Source organism: Saccopteryx leptura, chromosome X, assembly GCF_036850995.1.
Source record: "Saccopteryx leptura isolate mSacLep1 chromosome X, mSacLep1_pri_phased_curated, whole genome shotgun sequence".
NCBI lineage: Eukaryota > Metazoa > Chordata > Mammalia > Chiroptera > Emballonuridae > Saccopteryx > Saccopteryx leptura.
The window spans coordinates 75,748,181-75,772,091 of record NC_089516.1 but is presented as its reverse complement, the minus strand read 5'-3'; the positions used below and the strand labels follow the sequence as shown (position 1 = coordinate 75,772,091).

Here is a 23,911-nt window from a genome sequence, read left to right as displayed (position 1 = left end):
CTTTTCTGTGTGAGTCTATTTTAATTTTGCTTGTTAATTCATTTTGTTTATTAGATTCGACATAGAAGTGAAATCATATTGTACTAATCTTTCTCTTAGAAAATATGGTGGTTCCTCAAAAACTTAAGAATAAAACTACCATATGACTCAACAATCCTTCTACTGGATTTTATGCCACCAACTTATGAGTAAAAACACATGCACCCCCATGTTTATTACAGCATTATTCAAAGTAGCTAAGATGTGGAAACAACCAAAATGACCTTTGATGAAAGATTGGATAAAGAAGATGTGGTACATATATACAATGAAATACTACTCAGCCATAAGAAATGATGGCATATTGTCATTTATGACAACATGGATGGACCTTGAGAACATTATACTAAGTGAAATAAGTAAATCAGACAAAGCTAAGAACTATATGATTTCACACATAAGTCTGATATAAAACTGAGTCTTATGGGCACGGATTAAAGTGAAGTGGTTACCAGGGGGAGGGGTGGGAGGAAGGGAGTACAGAAGGACAAATATAAGGTGATGAAAAATATTTTGATTTTGGATCATGGTTACACAACATAAGCAACAGTTCAAATCCTATAGAAATGTTTAACTGAAACCTATATAATTTCATTGATCAATGTCATCCTTTTAAATTTAATTTTCTAAAAAAAATTTAAAAAAATAAAAAAAGAAATATAGATCTATAGCCTATGTCATTAATGAAATCCTCAACGAATACCAGCTTATGATAAAATAGGGCCACCATAATTAGCTAGAAACCTGAAAGTAAGATTTATTACATTTTTTCCATTCTTTTAAAAGATTAGCTCAGGCTGGTTAGCTTAGTCAGTTAAGAGTGTCATCCCAAAACATCAAGGTTGAGGGTTCAATTCCTGGTTAGGCAAAATATTGGAAGCGCCTAATGAACATACAACTAAGTAGAACAAATTAATGTTTCCTTTTCTCTCTCTGTCTCTCTAAAATAAATCAATAAAAAAATTTAAAAAAGCACTGTATCTGCTATATTGGTTTCCTCTACTTTATTTAATTATTTTTGTGATAATTTCTTTTGTCCTTTTATTTGGGGCATATTTCTTTGTTGCATTATTTTGTCTCTGTTTATTAGGTTTATCTGCTATGACTTTCAAACTTTTTATGATAGCTTTATGATGTGGGTGTTTTGTTCTCAGTGGCACATTTATCCAGATCACCTTAGCTCAATGCTTCTGCAATTCTCCTGTGGGTTAGGTGAACCTTTCTATTGTAGTTAAGTTTTGAATGCTGTTTTTATTTTATTTTATGGGTAGAATTTACCTTTCAGGCTGGCTGACTATAATGATACACTTTGATAATTACATAAGCTTTGCTGTTTAGAGGTTGCTTCCCCAGGTGAGTTTATCCCAGCAATATCTGATGACTGCCACGGCCACTCTTTGGGTATGCTGCTTGTGTGGTTTGTCGGGTCAAGCTCTGGTTTTGTCTGAATGCTACCACTAGTTATGTTGGTTCTGGGTTCACTTTACCAAGGTTCAGGTATATGCTGATATTAGACATTTATTTTGTAACCAGACTTGGGCTACCTTTATATAGCTACCATACTATTCATTGTTTGTGGCTGCTTCTACTTTGCCTGGGTGTGCATCGTAAGGGCCAATCTATGTATAAGTGTTTCTTTCCTCCAGCTTAGAAATGGGGTCAGATTTATAAAAGAATCAAATCTCCCTGAGGTTGGTCTTCACCTGTCAGCTACTCTACTTTCTCTTGAGATTTCCTGGCCTTCCTCCCAAGCTGGTCAACACCCATAGACCTTTCCACAGGTTATGATGAGCTCAGTAGCTCAAGGTGGGAGGATGAAGTTGGTGGTTTTCTTCCTTGCAGCCATGCAGTCAAGCATGCAATGAAGGGAAAGTGATCCTTACTCCAGAGCTATACAACTCATTCTCTGCCGAAGTCTCCAATTCTAGCTCTTTTATGAGGAGTACACCAGAGGTTCAAATTGGGGGTAGTCAGCTGTCCCTTTTTCAGGAGTAAGCTCAGCAGGCTGAGCCACTGAGACTCAGGAGGAAAGACCCAAATAATCTCCCATTAGCGTGTCAGCCCAGCCCTCAAGAGAGGCCGAATCTTTTCATCCCAGTCCCAGATAATAGTCTCCAATGAAGATATTTTCTAAATATCCCAGGTCTAAGAAGCACTTCCTTTCTCTCAGCAGAGCTGAACTAAGCAGGGTGTGGTCATCAGAATTTTTCAGAGCAGATCCAAACAATTTTCCTTTGGAGGTGGTGCTGGCAATCTGCAAGAGGGGGCTCTTCCTCTACTTCACAAGCAAAATGTGCACTGAAGGTCACAACTCCGAGCAGCTCTGAAGTCTTCCAGCAGAACTCAGATCAGCATGGCCTGGCCCCAGTTGCCGGAAAGGCAGGTAAAATGAATCCCCTATTAGGGCAATAGCATGGCTTGAGCCTGCAATGGAGATAGGAGTGGACCCTGTCTCGTGATGTAACCACACAACCCACCTACCACCTGATTCCTGGACAGAACCTCTCAGGAAAATGTGTTCTGAAATTCCCAGTTCTTCACAATGCTCTGATTCCTTTGCAGGAGGGAATTCAGCAGGGAAGGACCATGGGGAGTGGAAAGGCAGGTCAAGTACATTAACAGGTAGGAGGACACAGACTGTGCACTCGAGATGAGAAATAATGGCCCCATTTCCTAAGCTGCGCAGTTCAATCACTGTTTGAATATCTGCTGAGAACTTCTCCATAAAAAGAGTTCTCCAAATGTTCATATTAAGTGCAGCCAGCAGACATCCCTGCAGGACATGAGCACAGAGAGTGTGGTGTTGCCAGGAGTTGGAGGACTGGGCCGTGAACTCCCCAGGCTAGTGCTGTAACAATAAGAGTATTCATCCTTAGGAAGGTGGCCTGCAGGTCTCTAGTGAACTCCCTTCTCTTTCAGGTGGACTGAATCTCCACTGATTTTCCTAACCAAATGCTATCGGAGATCCTCTTTACATCTTTGTTGCTTTGGGTTGAGGATTCCTGTGTGGGGTTGAGACCCACGTTCCTGTGGGGGAGGTAAGGGATTTTGCAACCAAGATATGCATCTGGCTTCTCAGCCTCCGCACAGTGGTATGGTGACCAGCCTTCCCTTTTCTGCACCATTCTTAGCAGCCTCTATGTGACTTCTTTTGTAAATCTTTGGTTATAATATTTCAATTCACTTAGCCTTCTGTTAATTATTGAAATTTATTGCTTTACAATTTAGCTGTAAATATGGTTTGGCTCTGGGAGCAGGTGAGCGTAGTTTCTACCCACTCTGCAGCCATCTTGGAATCCACTGTCAACTACCTTTCTTATGTAACTCCCAACCGGCTTCCATTTCCTGTGATGGGTGAGTAATATGTTCCCCTGAGTAACAAACATATGTTGAATAAAATAAAAATTGTACACATATATCTCCTTCTGAAATGATTGTTCCTAAAATTTGAGTTAACTACATTGTTCTAGAAGCTTTATTTATTTATTTATTTACTTACTTACTTACTTACTTACTTATTTATTTAATTTAAACAGCCATTACAGAAGACTTAATAGTCTATTGGGAACCAATCTTGGCCCATCATTTCCCAAATTTACCCAGCTTGGTCAGTCCTAGTGAGAAGCTGATGGCCTTTCCCAGTGGGCTCACATCAACATCAAAGGTAACTGTGTTGAGGTCTACTCTTAAGATTGTCTGCAGAGCTGATAAACAGAAATTCTCCAAGGCTTTTGAGATTTTAAAATGGATGTACAATGTCTTTTAATTTATGTTGACTCTCTCTGTACTCCATTTAAGAAACTGAAAGAAAAACCATTTGTCAGTGAAGTCTGTTAAAATGCAGACTACTATATGAAACTATATAAACTGTTGAAAATAAACAGGGAACATTAAAAAATAGGTTTAAAATTTACATACAATCACTGGAAATGAACTAGCACAACTTAGTGTTGAATTCAAGCTACACCTAACTTCTAAACCTGCAGTGTCTTGGTTAAATTAAAACAATATCTACTATCTCATAGTGGTGTTTTGAAGTTTAAATATGAAGTACTTACTTATAGTACCTGGCACTCAAATAGGGCAAGTGACATTACTAGGCAAAAAAATAATAATAATTGTTTGCTGCAACTAGAAAATATGCAAAAGATCTTGCATACAGACAATCCGCAATTATTAAGTGTAGCCTCTGGTGAAAGCTGTAGAATACTTGTGGGGAAACTTATCAGAGGACAATAGTACAATTAACAGCTGAAGACTGAAGTCCAGAAAACCCTAAACAATTCTAAACCCTTAAATTATTTATACTCCTTTTGACCCATCCCTAGATAACTAGCTAAAACATCTCCTGTCCACATAACGCTCTTTCTGGTGTTTTCCAGAGGGGTTTACTCGGAGAGAAGCAATCAATTGTCTATGTGTGTTCTTACTATTTAATGATAAAATGATTATCTATGATTTCTCAGTTTGTTCAGTATTTTTTTACTTATTTTGTCCCATTCAGGAACATACTTAGTTAAAGAATATTTGGCAAACATTGTCCTAGCTTCCCAGATTTCCTTCAATCCACTCTCACTGCTCCCTCCCTAGTTGCTTCAGCTGAAAATGTCACTTATAATTTTGGCAGTTGTTGGTTAAGAACTTAAAGTTTTAACTTCTTGGTATACTTGCATTTTTACAGTGAACAATGTAAGACACATACACATCAAAACTTTTGACATTTAACAAAATAATATAATCATGAAATAGCATACAATTATGTGTATGGATATATGTAGAGTTATGAAACTTTTTCCATATGCCAATTTATACTGCTGCTTTAAAAACACACCTGAATTTTGTCTTGTTGCTTTATTAACTGTAGAAAAAATTGATTAAAAATTCTAATTTAAGTGCTATCTCAAAAAATCTTCCCTAAACAACTCAGAAGTCATTTCATCTATAGTAGCTTCAATATTTTGCTGTTCAATGTATCTCTCTGCTTCTTCTTAGCCCTAAAGAGCATCTGGGATTCAAATTGCACATTTTCTGGCATACTGAAATTTTACTATTAAAAAATGTCATGCTCACTTGCATTGATTACACTTGGGCCAGAGAGGAATGTAGTTATAAGAATGCCATTCCCAAAGTAGACCTCATCTGGGGTCTATTGTAGCATTTGTGCATTTCATTTTGTTCATCATAATGCTCTGATTTTTATCATTCACATCTAACTTCCAGAACTCTCCTGTGTGATTTATCATTGATAATACAATCCATTTCTGGAACTGCTTCAATACAATATTTTTATCACTTCATTGAATTAAAGCCATAGGTACTTTTGTAAAATAAAATGAGAATGTTAATTTTTAGAAATGTGCAAGTGATTTTTGCCTTGTTTCCTCAAGATGTATATATGTACATGTGTGCATATAAACATGTTGTGTATATACTTCTAATCAAGTTGAAAACTTAAGCTTCCACATAATTATGAGCTGTTGTAATGATAGTATTAGTTCTCTAACAAGGTGCCAAAAACTGGGTGGCTTAAACAACAGAAATGTATTCTCTCACTGTTCTGGAGGCTAAAGTCTGAACTCAAGATGTTGGCAGGGTTTGTTCTTTCTGAGAGTTATGAGGAAGGATTTATTCCAGGCCTCTCTCATTGGCTTACAGATGCTTATCTGTCTAGATTATGTTCTCCATGTATGCAAGTCTGTCTCAAAATTTCCCCTCTCTGCAAAGACATCAGTCATACTGAATAAGAACTAACTATAATGGCTTTATGTTAACTTTTTAAAGACCCTATTTTCAAATAAGGTCAATTTTGAGGTATCTAGTGTTAGGAATTCCACATATACATTTTAGAAGGACACGTTTCAATTCATAACATTGACTGAGATCTTAAAAATCACTATACTTCAATAATATACTTTTATTTCAATGTGTTTATGCAAAATTTAATAAACAAGCAGAGAGATTGTCTATTTAATATTAAATACAAGTTCTGTGTTGTTGTATTTTTTTTTCTTATAGGAAGTAGAGATTATGAACTCAGCTGACCAGTGTTTTACATGCAATAAATATTGAATAAATATTTGAAGAAAGGATGAAAGCACTGTTGTCCAGAAGAAGTAAATGGCAATCATGAGCATCCTCAATATGTTTTATTTATTTTGAACACAGGACAATGTAACTATATGAGGTGTTGATATTATGCTATGGAAGGTTTAGCTAAGAATCATATTCAATTACTAGAAGCTCTATTTGGAATAAATTTTCCACAGAATTTTCTAGTGTAAGCTTGAAACAATGAGTTAGACTTTTCCTCCAGTGTAACCTTAACTTAAGAAATTTAGAATTGTACATTAATAGGTTTTTGACGTTTATTTTGGCTTCTTTATTGGTTTTGTCTTTGTCTGAAAGTGATGTACACAGTATAGAAGGGTCTTGAATGAGACTTATGATCAACACCTTAACAATTTGGCTTAAAAATAATGCAGCCAATTGTTGATCCCTGATGTGAAAGAAGGTAACCCAGAGAGTCTACTCTAATATTTAAGAATCAGGGATAATTAGGTGATAGTTGATCACATTTAATCAATTAAAGTTTTATTTTGAATCAGCTTAAAACCAAGTGGTCCCTCATTCATCCCTGTGAAATACTTTGAAATTATTCAGTTAATCAATCTAAAAGGAAGTATAATACAGTGATCCCTTGTACTACAGTTTTTCCTTGCTTGCTTGCTAAGAAATGGAATATCCTTTGTCAAGGTTTAGGCTTATGTGTTTGCCTTCAGAACTCTTTACTTAATTTTGAGACAAATAACTAGACTATTTTTTTAGTCTTCCAAAGAGAAAATCTTCACTCATCTCTGTTTTCATTTGAAGTAAGATGATCATATTCATATGTATATATATAAATAATATTTTCATTTTAATATTTTGAAACATGTATTTTTCCAACCCCTCCAAGCTTTCCTTTGCATTCTCATGTTTCTGTCATTCAAGTTGGTTATTGTCAGGCAGTTTGATAAGTTTAGCAAATTATAGAAGGTAATATTGGTGATGGTGGTAGTGATGGAGTATGTATATTACAACTATATACTTATTTAATATTAAATAATTTTTATTGATTGATTTCAGAGAGATAGTAAGGGAAAGAAACAGAGAAAGAGAAAGACATCTATTTCTTGTTCCACTTATTTATGCATTCATTCACTATTGTATGGGCTCTGACTTGGGATTGAACTGCAACCTTAGAATATCAGAATAACGTCATAACCAACTGGGCTACCAGAACTGGGCTGATATGAAAATTTTAAATATCTTCTTTACTCCAAATGAGACTTTAAATCAGAAAGCTCTTAAAATATTAAGTCTAACCCATTGTAACCTTTGCATTAGAATTACAGAAAACTCTTAATAAAGTATGAGGGTATAAACTAAATTAAAAATTCCTTTATGCTCCACTTGTTGTTTAAAGTTAGAATAGTAAGTCTGATAAAACAGCCTATCTAACATCATATTGGCATCAATATTTAGATGTCAAATGTTGCTCCTTTTTCACTAATCTTACTTTCACCTTACTTTGTAGAAACACAGAGATAGGGAAATAGGTGAAATCTCATTTGTTGTATCCATTAAAACTGTACTTGATGAACATGTAACAGTAATGGCAATGGCTACCATGTATATGGCATTCATTATGTTTCAGCAGAGCTAACACACTGTCCAAATTTAGGAGGTAACATTCACACTGCACTCTGGGTAAATAATATCTTTTGGAGTTATCCAATTCATTGCTACTGATTGAAAGTCTCTGATCTGCCTGACCAGGCAGTGGTGCAGTGGATGGAGCGTTGGACTGGGATGCGGAGGACTGAGGTTCGAGACCCCGAGGTCACCAGCTTGAGCGCAGGCTCAACTGGTTTGAGCAAAAGGCCTACCGGCTTGAACCCAAGTTTGCTGTGTCCAACGAGGGATTACTTGGTCTGCTGAAGGCCCGAGGTCGGGGCACATATGAGAGGGCAGTCAATGAACAACTAAGGTGTTGCAACGCACAATGAAAAACTGATGATTGATGCTTCTCATCTCTCTCCATTCCTGTCTGTCTGTCCCTGTCTATCCTTCTCTCCGACTTACTCTCTGTCTCTGTAAAAAAAAAACACAAAAAAACAAAAAAAAAAACACCTTGAATTAAAAAAAAATGAAAGTCTCTGATCTAAGCATTTCACATAAATTACCTTAATAAATACTTATAATGACCCTAGAAGATAAGTATTATTATTATGTGTACTTGATAAATGCAGAAACTGATGTATAGTGTAGGTGAATACCTTGCCCGGGGTCACATAGAAAGTAACATAAAGTAGTTTTAAACACAGACAATCTAACAATATGGGTTATGATTTTAACCACTACAAAAATGACCTTTGTAAAACTTAAAAATTTTATGACCTTGGAAATAAGAAAGCAGTAGTAACTGAATTAACAATGTCTGAATGCTGCTACTTACATGCAAAATACTGCTTGAAAATGTATTCACATTTGCTAAAAATTAGTTACAAATTTGATTCTGAACTTTTAAGCTATCAATGCAAAGAGGGAAATCTTATCAGTTGTATGATTCAAATTTTCTTAACAACAAATTTAGACTAGTTGCTAAAAGGATTAATATGTTTTTTTTGTTCCTGTGTAACAAATCACCACAAATTTAAGATCATTAAACAACATGCATTTACCACTTCACAATAATGAGGATCAGAATACTGGGTGGACTTGACTGAGTTCTGTGCACAGGCTGAAATCAAGATGTTGTCCAGCCTGAGTTCTTTTATGGGACAATCAAGAAAAAAATCAATTTCCAGGCTCATTCCTTTTATTGACAAAATGTATATCTCTGCAGTTGTAGCACTGAGTTTCCTGTTTGCTGGCTGATTGTAAGGGACTGCTGTTAGTTATAAGAAGATACCTATACTTTTGATGTTCAGTCATCCTAAATTTTAAGATAACAACAATGCATAAAATATTTCTTAGGCTTCAAACTTCTTACTTACTCTGTCTCTGACATCTAGATTCAGAATTGAAAATCTCATGTGAAAAAGTTAAACCCATGTAAATAATTTTCCTATCTTAAAATTAGCTGTGTAAATAAATAAATAAATAAATAAATAAATAAATAAATGGGACTGTAACAAACTAAGAAGATTCTGCACTGCACAAGGAACCATAAAAAAAGGCAACCACTAAATAGGAGAAAATATTTGCAAATAGCAGCTCCAATAACAGATCAATTTAAAAAAATATATAAAAGCTCATACAACTCAACAAGAACAAGAAAATAAGCAGTCCAATTTAAGAAAGAACAGAGGACCTAAACAGATACTCTTCCCATGAGGACATACAAACGGCCAACAGATATATGAAAAGATGCTCAACTTCACTAACTATTAGAGAAATACAAATCAAACTAAACCTGCCTTGGCCAGTTGGGTCAGCAGTACAATGTTGGTGTGGTGTATGGATAGCCTGGGTTTGATTCTCGGTCAGGGCACACAGAAGAAGTGACCATCTTCTTGTCCACGCTTCCTCCTTCTCTCTCTTCTTCACCTGCAGCCATGGCTTGATTGGTTTGAATGCATCAGCCTTGGGAGCTGAGGATGGCTTGGTGGAGCCTCCACCTCAGGCACTAAAAATAGCTCAGTTTCAAGCATGGCCACAGTTGGGCAGAGCATCAGCCCCAAACAGGGCTTGTGGGTCAATCGTGTTTGGGGTGCATGCTGGAGTCTGTCTATTTCCTGTCCTGTCACTTGGAAAAAGAACAAAAAAAGAAAAACTACAACCACCTCACATCTTTTAGAAAGGTTATCATTAATAAGACAAGTAACAATAAATATTGTAGCTGTTGCAGAGAAAAAGAAACCTTCATTCACTGCTAGTAGGAATATAAACTTTTACAGCCATTATGGAAAATGGTAAGGATATTCCTCAAAAAACAAAATAAGAATTGAGTTACCATATAACCCAGCAATCCCTTGTTTGGGTATCTACTTGAAAAATTTAAAAACATTTATTTGTAAAGATATATATATCCTTACGTTAATTGTGGTATTATTCATGGTGGCCAAGACATAGAAACAACTAAAATATCCTTCAATAAGTGATTGTATATAGAAAATATGGCACATACGTACAATGTACTACTACTCAGCCATAAGTTAAAGCTAAAAAACTGCCATTTGTGACAACATGAGAAGATCTTGAGAATATGCTAAGTAAAATAAGTCAGATATAAAAGTCAAGAACCATATGATTTTGCTTATATGTGGAATATAAAACTGAAACTAACAATTGAACAAACAAGAAAACAAACAAAAACTCATAGACACAGACAACAGTATGGTAGTTGCCAGAAGAAAAAGGTGAGTGAAGAGGAAATAGTAAAGGGTAAACCAATTAACTATATGATGACAGAAGATTTGATTTTGGGTGATAAACATACAATGCAATATACAAATGATGTATCATATAATTGTACACTTAAAACTTATGTAATTTTAACCAACATTACCCCAATAAATTTAATAAAGAAAGTAAAATTAGTTGTGTCATATAACACAACCTACTCATAGGATCAAAAGTCACAATAGTCCCAGGCCATGTACATAAGGGAGAAAGAATCTTGGGTGCCAACTTAGAATTTCATAGTAGGCATACTCTAAAATGTTAAATTCTTGTGTGTTTCATAATTACTAGTACTACTACTGCTCTTGCTCCATCTCATTATACTACTGATAACAACAAGTAACATTTTTAATGATTATTATGATATCAAGTACTGTTGAAAACATTTCACATATATTAAATATTTCAGTCTTCACAATAACCATATGAACAATGAGGTGCTGGTAAATCTTTAACAACCATCTCTGGAAAGAAAAGAAAAAAAATCCTTAATGTGTAGTGTCTCTGGTTTATGTGGTAATAAATACTCCACCAAGGTCAATTTCAAGCTAACAACATGATATTGCTAAATGAAGAGTTGAGCTGGGAAGAGATGTGCAGTAGCAAATCCTTATTTAGTATTTCCATCATATAAATAAAAAAGATGTAATTACCTAAAATATAAAGAATATTAAAAATATATAAGATGATTAGAAAGTGTGGAAAATAAAAATCCAATTGGACCATAAACATGTTCCCTGTTAGTTATCATGCTGGAATAAAAGATGAGATAAAGTCAGCGGCAATGTAGAGAGGAGAGCATAATTTTCCAATAGGCATTTACAACTGTAAAATGTCATATTATCTTCTTTTGAGTGCCTATTGTTTTCTTACTCATTAGAGAACAGTATTTCCTAAATTATTTTAGAAACATGAATGTTTGAAATTATAACAGTAAGAAAGGAAATGTCTAACTCCTGTCCATAAAAGTTAAGTCACTTTGACCTAGGAAAGTAGTCTTGACTTTCATTTCAGTGCTGACACTTAAGTAAAGAGCTTCGAGAAACAACATCTGTATGCATCTTAACATAGTTCCAAGTATACAGAATTTGGAGTCTACTTTGCAGTCCATACATGATATTCGTTCCTTTATACACAACTCTGCTTCACTTTGAACCTATCAAAACACTTTCATTTAAGTTTCACCTTAACTTCACTCTTCACCAAAATTCTACAACTCCATCTGTCCTTTGTTTGGGAGATGTTCCATGATTCTTCTGGTGTCTGATCTTTCTCATTTCAACGTGTTAGGAAATCTGATTTTGTCAGACAGCAAGTTTGTTCCTGGTGTCCATAATCTAATGAGACTATGGTAGAAGTGGTAGGTGAGGCAGGTTATTTAGAAACTAAGAAAATACCCTGGCAAGTGGAATGAGGAAACTGACACAAATGGTTGAACAAATGGCTGAAACAGGTGTGCAATAAATAGCCAAAAATTTACAAGACCCTATCCTTTCTAACTGAAGATGCCTAAAGAGGAGATGGTTTAAATCACCATAGTCAAGGAGGTAGATTACAAAAACCAGTTGAATCCAGAGTAATCCAAGATGGAAGAAAAATTGACCAGAGAATGACCCAAAAGCTCATCATACCATCATTATAATGAAAATTGACACTGCAAGTAGAAAGGGGGCCTAGGAGGACTACCTTTATGCCATTACTGACTGGACTATATTAGGAACAAGATCTCCTTCCAACCAGAAGGTGGAGTCAGAGTTTATGCCACAAACCTTGGAGACAAACTCCCTTGGAGACAAAATCCCAAGAACTAACTGACCAAGTTCTCAACTGACTAGTAAATTGGGCAATATCCACTTAGATATGTACTTTTTGCTTCTTTCAGAGTTGTGCATGCTCCCTGGCCTTTTTTTTTTCTCTACCTGAATAAAACTTGTTTTGTTTTCACTCAGACTCATCCTTGAAATTTTTTTCTGGGCGAGTTAAGAAGCTGAAGGTTGTTTGACAAGTGAAAGGTCATCCACTGGCACAGAAATGGTCCAGTAACAATAAGTTTTGAGTATTTATGCACTTTTTAAATACAATTTTAATTAATTTTGCTTACTTAATGTTATGTTTATATACTTCAATTTTAATATCAGCTATGTTTAACATCCAGTTCACAAAATATCTAAAAATTAAAAATTGATTCTTTATGAGCAGGTATGATCCAGTTATAACACACAATGAGGTAAATTTATTCTGTAATCCCCATTTTACAGATAAAGAAACTCAGACTAAGACAAGTTAAGTAATAAGAACTGTGGCCTAAATCACTAGCTAGTAAGGAGCAGAGCTGAGACTTGAACTCTCAATTTTTATTCTATTTCTCACGCACTTAATCACCTGTTTCCTCTGACATGTTAAGTTGCATGAAGACTTATCCCTCGACTTTAATTCACGAGAGTGAGGCCAGCTGACTCTGTGCCCCCCCCTTTCCAAGAAGAATCTACTGTAAACTGGGTAGTCTACATATGCAATTCCTGCAGAATGCCAAATATCCTCTTTGCCACAAGAGAGTGATTTGCTAACACTATGCCATTGTCTAGTGCAAAGTAATACTCTCTAGAAATTTACTGCCACTTTAAAAATCAATGTTTTTATCTGCAAAAGGTAGGCAATAATGCTAAGATTAGATAGACCTTTGATTCTTAAAGGGTATACTTTTGAAAGTCCACAAAGTGCCAGGTGCATTTTGTACATTATATAAGAGAAACAGATATTACATACTCATTTAAAGGTTAGAAAAACTCAGGATTGACTGAAAAGTGTATTTAAAACTGCTTCTTTGAAATCTGTGAATACTTTGCTGAAAAATATTAAATATACTTAGCTTCAGTAAATAAGTAAACAGATAAATAAATAATAAAAGTTAGAAAACTTAGGATCTTGTCTAATATCAACCAATTAGAAAACTGGGGAAACTAGGATTAAAATTTAGGTCTATTTAACTACAAAGCTCATTTTCTTTTTACTGCTTCATGGTTAGAAATAGCTAATCATTCTCTCAGCTAGGCATTCTATAAGAAAAACATTGTGTAAACTTTCCTGAAACTCTTGGATTATTCTGCAAACGTAAACTGTGTCTAGAGAGGGACTCAGTCCTTTGGTTAAACTTTAGCACTGGTCCCCTTTAGTCATACTCATCATTCACCTCTGTCTTTTTTTTTTTTTTTTTTTTAATAAATTTTTATTAATGGTAATGGGATGACATTAATAAATCAGGGTACATATATTCAAAGAAAACATGTCTAGGTTATTTTGTCATTAAATTATGTTGCATACCCCTCGCCCAAAGTCAGATTGTCCTTCGCCACCCTCTATCTAGTTCTCTGTGCCCCTCCCCCTCCCCCTAACTCTCCCCCTGTCCTCCCTCCCCCCACCCCTGGTAACCACCACACTCTTGTCCAGCAAAATGGTGGGATCTTGATAACATTATAAGGAGTGAAATAAGTAAATCAGAAAAAAACAAGAACTACATGATTCCATACATTGGTGGAACATAAAAATGAGACTAAGAGTCACCTCTGTCTTTTGTCTGCAGCCTGAGCCTTAGCCTAGAGAAAGAAAGGATAGTATTGAATTTTCTCATTGTTGCAATATGGATTTGAGCATGTATTAGTCATACTTATCTTTCCAACACATATAGTCCCTTGAACAGGAAACATTCGTCTTTTAAGTTGAACATTTATTATGTCTAAAAATTTCTGGCCTAAGAAGGGAAAAATGGAACCTTAACTATTGAATACTGATGGCTTCCCTGAGATACAATTGCATAGATGCTTTTGTTTGTGTTCTGGAATGGCTCTGTGCTGCTAGTTAAATTTAGCTTACTCCCGCAAGGTTTTAGAGAACAATATTTAAAAAAAATAATTTTTAAAAGTTAATATTAAAGTACCCAGGCCTCAACTCAGATCATCCTGGCTTGAAAAATTATGGACAATGCTGTCATCACTGCCTTTTACTTCTTCTGAAAGGTTGGTTGTTCAGAATTCAAATATAACATTCTTTTGCCTGGATACTTAAGTAATAACATATTTTATACTTTTGTCTGAAAGCTTAGTAATGTTAATGATCTCATTTATTACTCAGCATTGTGATATATTAGGGGATGAGGTTAATATAATCCAAAAGGTAGTGATTTGTAGTTTGTCACCATTGCATTTTAATAAGGAAGAAATATAAAAGTGAGTTTTTGCCGGCTCCTTCATAAATCTCTTCAAAGTGTTGCCTTTAGTATTTATCTCCTTTGAAAATCCCAAGACCAATTAATGAAAAGACTTCCACTTCCATTTTTGTTGCTGTTTTTACCACAATTCTGTTTTGGGTGTTTTTTTTCTAAGTCAGTAAGCAGTTACTATGATCAATGATGTTAGCAAAACAAGAAGGTAAAATAGAGTGATTAGTAGTTTTACTGAGAAATCTAAAACTAAAACCCCCTGGCTGTAGCCTTTATTGCTAGAAGCAAAATTTGTTTATTAATGATTGTCTAGATTCCCATTTCTCTAAGTTGATAATAATTGTTATGCACCCAGAGTGTCAGACACATTTTTTAGGATATTACTGAGTAGTTTTATAAAGTTCACTGAGATCATACATTGCTATAAATGTTATGTGTATGAAATACTTTAAAATTATCTGATGGAGAAAACCCAAGTCACAGATGGATTCTATTTGTAACCCAAATATTTTATCTTGAGCAGTCTCATAACTCATGTGTGGTTGAAGCTTTGGTGGAGGTAATGTGTCATGAGACCAAGACCATGAGGCCTACAGTTCTCTGAGCTGCATTCTGTACTATAGTTCTTAAAGCCAACATTTTACAAAGTCTGGGAATCCTGGCAAGGCTTCTCAGATGTGTGCTTAAACAAATGCATTACTGATCTTTATAAATAAAAAAAAGAACACAAAAACCCTGGAAATTAAGTTTCTAAATCTACCTAAGTCTAAGGTAATGGTTGAAACATTCATAAATTTGCAAACTAAATACAAATATAAATATTGCTAAATGTCTGTAGAAGGGTGAACTATGAGTCAACATTATGGGGAAGTCAATCTCAATGCATTATTCCCAGATATCACTTTTACTAACAAGGGTCATCTACAACATGGTTTCTCAACCTTAGTACTACTAACATCGTAGATTACATAATTCTTTGTTGTAGGAGCTGTCCTGTACTTCATAGCATATTTAACAGCACCCCTAATCTTTAGTGACTTGGTACCAGTAGTGCCACCCCCAGGAGCTGTAACAATCAAAATGTCTTTAGACATTGCCAAATGTTCTATGGGGAGGAAAATCAGCTCAGGTTGAGAACTATTGATTTATATGGTGTGAATAAGTGGCCCCTACCTCCCTGTCTCACAATCTGAAATTCAACCATTAAAGATTCCTTTCCTCAGAATAAAGCATTGTTCAATGGGTAGTCTTTGTTAAAAAATGCACACACTTAAAAAGATCACATAATTGAACTCTAAATAGTTATTAACACTTAGCAATTATCTGTTTATAAAAATTATAATACAGTGTGTCCATGAAGTCATGGTGCACTTTTGACCAATCACAGGAAAGCAACAAAAGATGATAGAAATGTGAAATCTGCACCAAATAAAAAGAAAACTCTCCCAGTTTCATACCTATTTAGTGCAGTTCAATGTGGGCTTACGCACAGATTTTTTAGGGCTCCTTAGGTAGCTATCCCATATAGCCTCTACAGACTCGTCACAGACTGATGGCCTACCAGAACGGGGTTTCTCCACCAAACTGCCGGTTTCTTTCAAATGCTTATCCCACCGAGTAATGTTATTCCTATGTGGTGGCACTTCGTTATAAATGTGCCGATATTCATGTTGCACTTTGGTCACGGATTCGAATTTAGCGAGCCACAGAACACACTGAACTTTCCTTTGTACCATTCACATCTTGACTGTTATGGCCATGGGCTGCTCCGCTGTATACACGGTGTTACGTCATCATCTGTGTATGCGCACATGCTGTCACATCATCCTACAGAAACTGGGAGGGTTTTCCTTTTATTTGGTGCAGATTTCACATTTCTATTTTCTTTTGTTGCTTTCCTGTGACTGGTCAAAAGTGCACCATGACTTTATGGTCACACTGTAAATGAAACTTATATATACCATCATGTTGAGCTATAAGGTCCAACAAAACTAAATTCAAATTTGAGATCTACCACTTACTTTTAACTTGGATAAAGTATACTTCCCTTCTTCTGTTTCCTTATTTATGAAATTATACAATAATATTATTAATCTTTATTTTTAAAGGAATAAATATTATATAATAAATATAAGATGTTTTTCACTGTGTATGGCTCAGTAAATATTAGTTCTGATGTTATTTTTATGTTTAATAAGTATCTTGTGAAAAAGATATTAACATTTTACCCATTTGTCATATGGCATATATGATAACACAGGGTAGGGCAAAGTAGTTTTCAATTATGAGTACTCAAAAAAGAGTTTATACATGTATTATTACTTATTACTTATTGTATTATTTTCTATGCAAACAACTGTAAACTTACTTTTTTGCCACCCTGTACACTGAAAATACTTTGTATATAATATGCTATCACTCAGAGAGGTAAAAAAATAATTTATTCAAGGTTACAATTAAAAATAAACATGGGCCTGGCTGGTTGGTTCAGTGGTAGAGCGTCAACCTGGCGTTTGGAAATTCAAATTGGATTCCCAGTCAGGGCACACAGGAGAATTGCCCATCTGCTTCTCTGTCTCTCTCTTTCCCTCCCGCAGCCAAGGCTCCATTGGAGCAAAGTTGGCCCCGGGTGCTGAGGATTGCTCCATGGCCTCCCGCTTTAGACACTAGAATGGCTCCTGCTGCAATTGAGCAACGGCCCAGTTGGGGAGAGCATTGGCACCTGGTGGGCATGCTGGGTGGATCCCCGTCAGACACATGCGGGAGTCTGACTGCCTCCCAGCTTCAAACTTCGGAAAAATACAAAAAAACAAAACAAACAAAAAACATGGATTCAAAAATAGTTCTGATATCAAATCCTTTTTTTTTTAGCTAAAAAGAATGTAGAATTCTAAGGAATTTTAAGGAATATAAAATTTGACTCAGAGAGGTGGAGAAAGATGGAGGTATAATATTTTTTGTTGTTAAATCTGAGAAAGGTCTAGGTAAGACAGTCCTGTTAGTAGCCCTGGAGAATGAACAGGCAAGGAGAGCTCAGAGAAACCAAGTTAGATATCTTAAGAAGAAGAGAAGTTGAAAAATATTTTCCATTTGAGCCAAACCCATTCTCTGTCTTTGATTGGTCAGCCAAAATAAAATGGCTTCCTACAGTCCCACCTTTAACATTTTCTAGGTCTAGAGAAATAATATATTGTAATTGGAAGAACCTTGAAGCACACATTTCACCTTTCTTTTCTCCCAAACTTAGCTCTGTCAAGCAGTCATGGGTATATGTGTGTACACACCTGTCTATATATTTAAGCTCCATCCACGTCTTTCAAAAGAGCTACCTCTTGGCCACACACAGGCCTCAGGGTAAACACGCCTGTCTATTAGTCTGTTCTTAGAAGGATGCTTATAAGCATGCAATCTGTGTGATCTTGGAGAGCAAATTCTAGAACATTGGAATAGAAAATTATACTAATTTGTGGACCTGAAGCATAGTTTTAAAAAGGAAGTTTAACTTTAAGTGGAATAAATATCCTGGGCCTTGTAGAGGGAATTGCAGGCAGAGAACCAAAACTGCACAGTCTGTTTACTTAGTAAAATGTTGACACTGAGCTACTGGATCCAGAGTGCTGTCCCTGTCTAATTTTTCTTCAATAAATTTTGTATGTCTGTTAAGGCCTTACATTCTCTTGTTATATCCAGCTAATATTAATAATGAACTTATTTCTTTAGGGAAAGGGAAGTAGAACATTTATTTGCTAGATATTTACTGAGACTCTTAGTTGTTAGAGATAGTATTAGAACTAGAACTTTCTGAGGTCCAAATAAATGCTTCAGATAGAAGACATATAAATACCTCTTCAAGTTCAGGAGGAAGACAGTACTGGGAAGAAGAGAGTAACTAATGATTCTCAGATTTAACAAAATAAAATCAATTAAACCACAAATGTTTACATTTATAGGAGGCCTACCTAATAGTTTCAACAAACATTTATTAAGGCTCTAATATACTGTCAAGCACTATTCTAGATGCTGGTACCAAATGAGAAAACAGAAAAGTTTTAGGTGGAATAGGGAGGGAGGGTCACAGTTTCCAGAAGATACCATGTCTAAACATGATTGGTTAATAATACAAATATTGATTGGCTTATGACCTATGCAACTTATGACCATTTAACTTTATAACCACAACCGCTAGTCACGACTGCTCTGCGTCTGGCAGCACAACCATTGCCCAGCTGGGCTTACGACAGTGTGGACCAGCTTCCGGCAGCACTACCATCTCTGTGTGCACCATTTCAACTGTTATCCCAGACTCGGCAATTTGTGTTTTGTGTCTTGGATATTTTTCATCAAATCCCTCCCAAGATATCTACCAAGAGGAAATTGTCTTTGCAAATATTAAACCAGTTTTACTGGTAATGCAGTGTTTTACTTAAACCTGACAAATGTAAAAATAAACAAAATGGTGTAGAGATGATACAAATGGCATAAAATGAACAAAGAAAATTACAATATATAACAATAATGAAAGAAAATTATGATAAAATATGACTTAAAGATTTTTATAACATCATTTCACAGTACTGTACATATAGCCTACTCAACTTACAACCAAATTGTGTTACGACTGGTCTGTCAGAACCAATCGTGGTCATAAGTCGAGCACTAGCTGTATATACCAATGGGTGTATGTGTGTGTGTGTGTGTGTGTGTGTGTGTGTGTTAACTAAGGGAAAAAAAATAAGGCATTCTGGGTTAATGGGCCTTACCTTCTAATATGAATATTAATAGAAATAATTTAGTTCCCATTTTACCAACAGGAAAATCAAGTTTAAAGATATAAAAATTAGGGAATATTTTATAGCTTCATATTCATTTTGAAATATCCCTTAATTTTTGTGAGCAGTATATTAAGTGACTTTTTCAAGGTCACATAATTACTACATTTTGGAACCTAAAAATCAAGTTAAGCATGTCTATATAATTCCAAATTTAGTTTTTCTACAATATATATATTGTCCCTCAAATGAAGTCTTGCTTTTCAGGGGGATCCTAAGCCACAAAATATGTTTTGAAAAATTTTTCTATAGCATTTTGAAGATGTTGGACTAAATTGTATATGGGTAAGGTGGAATAGGGGTAAGTATACACAGACACAAATACACACATCCACTTAATTTATTACATGAATAAATTGATAATGAATGAAGAAAATATTTGCATTAACAAACATATTAAAGTCTAATGTGGGGCCAATACCGGACATAACCCTTTACCCTCTTTGAGAGGGGATGCTAGATGCGTGTCTGGCCAGCAGCCATAAGGAGGGAGAAGCACAGTCTGGTTTCGGGAAGTTCCCACAGTGTGTACTAAAGGGAAGGTCATACTTTCCCATATACAAGCCAGAGTGTGTGCTGTTGTTCTTAGCAGTGCTCTCTCCTGCCTTCTGCAGTATAAAAGAAGGGTGGAGGGAAGTGCCAAGGGGCAGTTCTTGCTAGCCCAACTGGCCACCATTAGGTTTCTCCTGTACTATGAGTAATAAATGGTTATATCCTCCTGGTAGGTTTGTTTTGTTTTGTTTTTCACAATATCTAGGTACTGGGCTGACATTCCCAACTTAGTACACCTTTGCTACAAAGGTACTCTACTATCTGCAAAACAATATGATTCCAATACATGCTATGGGTGAAAGGCTTAGTATCTAATCAAGGAATTTATATACTTTCAAAATAACAGAAAAGTTAGGTAGGATATAAGAAGATATATAAGAAAAGTTTAAGACAGCTTTTTGGCAATGGGTTTGCTCTCATAACATAGTTGTCATGGAATGTACCCCTAAATCAAAGCCAAAAAGAGAAAGGAAAAGACTCATATCAACATTGTCACCATTAGACATAGATTCTGGCAAGTCTATCACTACTGGACATCTAATATACAAATGTGATGGTACCGCCAATACAACAATCAAAAATCTTGAGAAAGAGGCTGTTGAGATAGGGAAGGACTCCTTCAAGTATTCCTGTATCTTGGATAAACTGAAAGCTGGATGTGACTGTGGTATCACCACTGATATCTTCTTGTGGAAGTTCAACACCAGCAAGTATTATGTGACCATCATTAAAGAATCAGGACACAAAAACATCGTTAACAGGCACATCTCAGACTGACTGTGCTCTCCTGATTTTTGATGCTGGTGCCGGTGAATTTGAAACAGTTACCTCTAAAAAAGGGCAGACCCATGAGCATGCCCTCCTCGCTTACTCACTGAGTGTGAAACAACTGATTGTTGATGTTAACAAAATGGATTCCACTGAGCTACCCTACATCCAGAAGAGATATGAGGAAATTGTTAAAGAGGTCAGCATCAGCCTGGGATGCTGAGGATCCAGGCTTGAAACCCTGAGATCACTAGCTTGATCATGAGCTCATCCAGCTTAAGTGTGAGATAAAACATGACTCCATGGTTGCTACCTTGAAGCCCAATGTCATTGGCTTGAGCAAGGGGTCACTTGCTGTGCTGGAGGCCCCCGATCAAGGCACATATGAGAAAGCAATCAATGAACAACTAAGATGCTGCAACTATGAATTTATGCTTCTCATTTCTTTACATTGCCATCTGTCTGTTTGTCTCTCTCTCTCACCCCCAAAAGAAAGAAAGAAAGAAAGAAAGAATGAAAGAAAGAAAGAAAGAAAGAAGAGAGAGAGAGAGAGAGAGAGAGAGAGAGAGAGAAAGAAAGAAAGAAAGAAAGAAAGAAAGAAAGAAAGAAAGAAAGAAAGAAAGAAAGAAGATTGGCTACAGTCCTGCCACAGTAACATTTGTGCCAGTTTGGTTGAAATGGTGACAATATGCTAGAGATAAGTGCTAACATGCCTTGGATCAAGGGATGAAAAATAACTGATAAATATGGCAATGCCAGTGGAACCATGCTGCTTAAAGCTCTGCATTGCATTCTTCCACCAACTAATTCAACTGACAAGTCCTTGTGTCTGCCCCTCCAGGATTTCTACAAAATTGGTGGAATTGACACTGTTTCTGTGAGTTAAGTTGGAGACTAATGTTTAAAAAGCCAAGATGGTGGTCACCTTTGCTCCAGTCAATGTTACAAATAAAGTAAAGTTCATTGAAATGCACCATGAAGCTTTAAGTGAAGCTCTTCCTGGGGACAATGTGGGTTTCAAGGTCAAGAACATTTCTGTCAAAGGTGTCCCTTATGACAATGCAACTGGTGACAGTAAAACTGGCTAACCAATGGAAACAGCTGGCTTCATAATTCAGGTGATTATCCTGAACCATCCAGACCAAATCAGTGCTAGATAAGCACCTGTGCTTGATTGCAAATTTGCTTAGCTGAAGAGATTGCTCATCGTTCTGAGAAAAAGCTGGAAGATGGCCCATAATTCTTGAAATACAATGATGCTGCCATCATGGATATGGTTCTGGCAAACCCATGTGTGTTGAGAGCTTCTCTGACTCTCCTCCTTTGGGCCATTTTTCTGTTTGTGACATGCACCAGACATCATGTCACATGGTTGTGACATGGGTGTCATTAAAGCACTAGACAAGAACACTGCAGAAGCTGGCAAAGTAACCAAGTGTGCCCAGGAAGCTCAGAAGGCTAAATGAATATTTGTTCCCATACCTGCAAACCCTATCTTAACCAACATTAGAAGAACAGTCTCAGAACAGTTTGTTTCAATTGATCATTTAAGTTTAATAGTAAAAGACTGGTTAATGATTACAAGGCATTGTAAAACCTTTACAAGGAAAGGAGAGTGATTTCTGGAGCATTTGGGGTTTTGTGTGTGTGTGTGTGTGTGTGTGTGTGTGTGACAATTTTTATGTTATTAGTTTTTACAATCAGTGCTTTTTAATGGAAATGACCAAAAATGTGTTGCAGAATTTTGAGACTCATTAAAACAAAGTTTAATAAATATAAAAAAAAATATAAGTGAAAAACATGCATATAATGCACAGTAATTTTAAGTGAGGAGGACAGGGTAATATCTTCCTAAAAAATAGTCAATATGAATTATACTAGGAAGGATAGTTAGATCTTCAGTCAGAGATGGGTAAACGCACAATCCAGATAGAGGGAAAAGTCTGGGGAAAGTTACAAAAATAGAAAAATTAGCCCTGGCCAGTTGGCTCTATGGTAGAGCGTCAGCCCAGTGTGTGGATGTGCTGGGTTTGATTCCTGATCAGGGCACACAGGAGAAGCACCCATCTGCTTCCCCACCCCTGCCCCTCTCACTTCTCTCTCTCCCTCATTCTTCCTCTCCCTCATTCTCTCTCTCTCCCCCTCTTGCAGCCATGTCTCAATTGGACTGAGCTGGCCCCAGGTGCAGAAGATGGCTCCTTGACCTCCACTTCAGGTGCTAAGAAGAGCTTGGTTGCTGAGCAACAGAGCAACACCCCAAAAGGGCAGAGTATCACCCCATTGTGGACTTGTTGGGTGGATCCCGGTTGGGGCACATGTGGGAGTCTGTCTCTGCCTACCCTCCTCTAAGTAAAAAAATATAAAAATAAGAAGGCAGTATAGAATAATAATCAAGCCCTAAAAAACTCTAAAAACAGAATTCTAGTTTAGCCACTTACTTGAAATGTGACTAATATTCAGTTACTTAAACTTTTTACAGTTTACCTTTCTTATATTTAAGAATATAAGAATTAATATGATAATGTTTTAAAAGCACTTAACATGGTATCTGGAACTTGGTTATTGGTACCAAAACCTAATTTATTATAATCATAAAGATACAAAAAGTATGATATTTTGGCTAAAAAATGAGATAGGTCATGAGGTGGTATATATATATTTAATTGGGTCTTGTAGTTATTTTTAGTTTGTTATCTATCTTAATATTAACTATATTCTTACTATACATTAAACTTGAAAGCCTAGAGTAAGAGATAAACTGTTTTCTCCAGGGTAGTTAGTTATGAGGTGTCAGAGAGAAGAAAATAGCTCTGAAGCCTGTCTTAAGCATTAAAGAACAACAATTAATGCTTACCACTTCAAAACCAAAGGATCATGGGCCCTGGTTGATTGGCTCAGTGGTGGAGTTTCAGCCAGGCGTGTGGAAGTTCCGGGTTCCATTCTTTATCAGGGATCACAGGAGAAGTGTCCATCTGTTTCACCACTCTTCCCCCTATTTCTCTCTCTCTCTCTCTCTCTCTCTCTCTCTCTCTCTCTCTCTCTCTCTCTCTCTCTCTCTCCC

At 36.1% G+C, this 23,911-nt stretch overlaps 1 pseudogene; it reads left to right on the top strand.

The window, feature by feature from the left end:
• LOC136386377 (putative elongation factor 1-alpha-like 3) overlaps positions 1 to 22,316 on the top strand; it is a 47,200-nt pseudogene extending 24,884 nt beyond the window's left edge.
• The last annotated feature ends 1,595 nt before the right edge of the window (positions 22,317 to 23,911 follow it).